We start from the raw sequence: 3,668 nt of genomic DNA, 5'->3' as shown, positions 1-3,668 counted from the left end.
AAGGAACAAACACACATTATTTTATTACCGATAAAACTATTAATTAAATTTAGGAGAGGGGGACTGGCCAGAATTCCTATAGACAGAGGACGATTGGTCAAAATTCCTTCAGAAGATGGGGAGCTGTTCAGATTTCTGTCTGTAGAGGGCACAATTTGTCTTTGGGAGTGAATGAGATTGGACGAACTCCTTCTTTAGAGTGTGGATTAGTCAGGATTCCTTTAGTAGAAGTGAAAATAGTCAGAATTCCTTTGGGAGAAGGGTCAATCGTGAGAGTTCCTTTGGGAAAGGGGAAACTGGTCATTTGGTTGAAGTGACCAGAAATGGCCAGGATTCTGAATGTCTTAGGCATCAGTTGCTTTGAATTCCTCTGAGGAAGAGAGCAGAAAACCCATTTTGAAAGTGTGAGATGGTTCAGGATTCCACTGAGAATAGGCGTGTTGGGCAGGATTTCTTTGAGAACAGGCAGGAATGAAATTTAAATAAATAAATGAAGAATTCTTTAGCACCTCTGTTTCTAAGTAAAACCTGTGAAAAGTGTAATTCTGATATGACCATGAACTGAAGGACACTGTGGTCCTGACACGCCGTCGCTGAGGGATTAGACGACGCACAGGCACCAGGTGCGATCTTACACCTGTTCTGTGTTCAGATGTTGAACTTGAACGTGAAATGACTTCCTTTCTCTCATTGTCCTCCTTCTCCGAGTCTTTCCCTATCTCCCTCCTTCCTGTTTTGTCTTGCTGTTTATCGCCTCCTAGCAGGAGCTTACTGAAATGAAGGAAGGTGTTACCTAGCCATCCATATCACATACACCCCCCCACACACACACACACACACACACACTTAGAAACCTGTATCAAACCATCCATTCAAGCATTTCCACATCGATTTCAGCCTCTGTTTGAGTAACCAGATTTAAATGTTTACAGGATTGGCCTTTTCACCGTGCAGGTCCTGAGCAGGGGTAAATGTTCGATTCTGTTACCCCACATGCCTGTGAACTGAAGTGTGGGAGTGGAAATGAACTTGTTTGATGGGTCAGTTTGTAAACAGGATGTGACATCATGAAACTACTGCATCATGGAGTAAATACAGGTTAACCACAAAGCTAAAGAGAATTGTGTTATACATGGTCTAGGGCGGTGCTGCAAAAACTTCTACCTCCAGACTTCCAGATCTTTATAGTTTATCTGCATCATCTGACAGTTTTATGACTTTGCCAGTGGTGGATGAAGAGCACAAAGCATGTATTTGAGTTCCAGTAGAGACACTCTACAACTCTACAACTCAACTACTTCAATAAAAACGTGTAAACGAGGTCACGTGTGTGGTGGTGAGTTCCAGTCTGGAGTTTCTTCATCATTTATTCCTCTCTAAATGTTCTGCTTGATGTTGAACTGATGCTGAACTGGATGTTGGTGATCAGAACACGTGTAAAACAGAGCGTGCGCTCGATCCTGATTGGTGACTCGCTGCGTGTTTCACCAGTCACGTTTTTATCCTCGTTAATAAAAAGAAACGAGTGATTTCACTAAATGTAGTAAAAAGTGAGGGATTTGAGTGTGAAATGTGAAGTTACAGTAAAAATCTCCCCAAATAAAATAGTTCAGTAAAATACAGATACACAAATAAACTACTGACTTTTCCTTCAGTACTGTTCAGCAGTGGACTTTGTTATGGTGTTACAGGAGACATCTTCAAATGATGCTTTTCTACTGACTGTGGGAGGGAATCCCAATCACTGCAACACTGTACGACATGAAATACATTGATTTGTTTCTTTACATCTTTATGCTCTTTACCTTTGTGAACTCTGACCTGTAACAATAAAAATAAAGTGGGTGGGAGTTGGTGGGTTTGGAAAAAAGTAGTGAAATGGTGATTGATGGTGATTAAGTGGCACCATGATGGACGGCTCTCTCTGGAGGACGACTGATTTTACCCATACTGAGGCTAATACCTGCTGATAAACGATAATCAGAGGAGTTTTTTAAAATAGTCTGAACTTTATAAAAAAAAATAAAACATTACTAAATCCTGAAAATGTGCTAAATAAAAAAAAAAACATTAAAATATTAATTAATAAATAAAATTATATAACTAATAAATTATAATAAATAAATATGCCGCTCTCGTACAGTCTCAAGTGCCCTCAGTGATTCGCCCCTAGAGGCCACTCTTGTAATGACAGCGGACTGAAAGCCAGAAAAACTACCGGTTTGGATTTTTGCAGCGATGAACTACTGCTAATTATTCTGTAAAACCGGTTCATCTGTCGATCTCTAACTGTCTCACTCTGCTTTTGCTTGACTACTGGCAAAAAATCCAAAAAATCTTTGAGATAAGTGGTAATTCCAATTTCAAAATTTCATGTTAGTATTTCCTTGCTAGCAGTGGTCACCCAATATTCCCTACTTCTAAACATCTTCTCCCAGTTCCACACAGATATTTCTTCATCTTCTACAATGTCCTGAATCTCATGATGTCTTAGGAGTGAATTCTAATGCATAATAATTGTACTAATAGCTGCTGAGATGAGCTTTAAAATATCTGTCAAGTAGCTGTTTATTGTCATCTCAGTCAAATACTGTACAGGACACAGTGAAAGGACCCGTGTGCTTCATGAAGCAACGTGAATTAGCATAAAACACAAAACTAACAAGGACACTGAAGTCCTGGGTGTCAGAAAAGATATGTATTGTATGAGTGTTATTGAGCTGCTTAATAGCCATGTTATAAACACACTGTGCAGCAGACCCGCCATGTTCCGATGTGAAAACCCTGTTAAAGCCTGTGGTGACCTGCTAAACGGACATGCTATTAGTATTAGACTAGAGTGTTTTTTTAACATGCCCTTGTCGTTTCCCCTCAAGAAGAATCCCCGTCGCTGTACTGAGGGTCTGTTATGTTCAGAGCAGAACAGCTATTCCATCGATATACATGAGAGCTGACATACTTCACTTCATTCTGCTGGTTAATTAGCAGGCTAGCGGCTCCCTGGTGGCTCAGCTGTCTAAGGTTTCACCCTGGTCCAATGTGCCACATCGCTGGAAGACCAACAGCTTAATTGGTCCTGCTCTCTGGGTGAAAAGAAAAGAAAGAAGAGAGGTCTGGTTTCCTTTTTTTTTTTCTGTTGATTAATGAAATGGGCTGGTTTTTGTGATGAAACGGCATCCCGGATCTCAGATTCTATTTAACATGTGATCGGTTTCCTCATTTCAGATTGGCGGATGTTAATAAGGTTGGAACTGGGATGAGTTTGGATGGAGGGAGGAGGTGATCAAGCGAGGATGACTGTGTTCCTCACATCATCGAAATAATTTCATGGTCTTAAATTTTGAGTTCAGCCATGAAAACCTGTCAATGTGTTGATTGGGTTTCACAACTCCAAACACTTCTGTATATTCTCGTTTCACACTCCACTTTACTTACACTTACGCTATCTCCAGTCACGTCCCACCTCATGAAGATTGTGGACCTTTAGGGAAGTAGATGCAAACATCCTGAACCATCTAGAGACGTACCAGCACCATCTGGATTCTACTTCATGTGGAGTTTGGACACTGGACCTCCTTGAGTGTTTAAAGGCTCTGTCATGGAGAAGCTGGTGTTGGATCTGTGATGATCTCAAATATTGAGCTATTTTATGAGTTGCTCAGTAGCTC

The 3,668-nt window shown here is 40.6% G+C and overlaps 1 long non-coding RNA gene across 1 annotated transcript; it reads left to right on the top strand.

Moving 5' to 3' along the window:
* Positions 1-1,194: 1,194 nt before the first annotated feature.
* On the top strand, positions 1,195-3,302 carry LOC310733256. The gene is made up of 3 exons (XR_014535677.1): positions 1,195-1,340; positions 2,880-3,111; positions 3,226-3,302. It is a non-coding gene; the product is annotated as an uncharacterized lncRNA (long non-coding RNA).
* The last annotated feature ends 366 nt before the right edge of the window (positions 3,303-3,668 follow it).

The sequence above is a fragment of the Silurus aristotelis genome, assembly GCF_946808225.1.
Source record: "Silurus aristotelis genome assembly, chromosome: 11".
In the NCBI taxonomy this organism is placed as follows: domain Eukaryota; kingdom Metazoa; phylum Chordata; class Actinopteri; order Siluriformes; family Siluridae; genus Silurus; species Silurus aristotelis.
The sequence above is the reverse complement of the archived record's forward strand: the minus strand, read 5'-3'. Positions and strand labels throughout refer to the sequence as shown.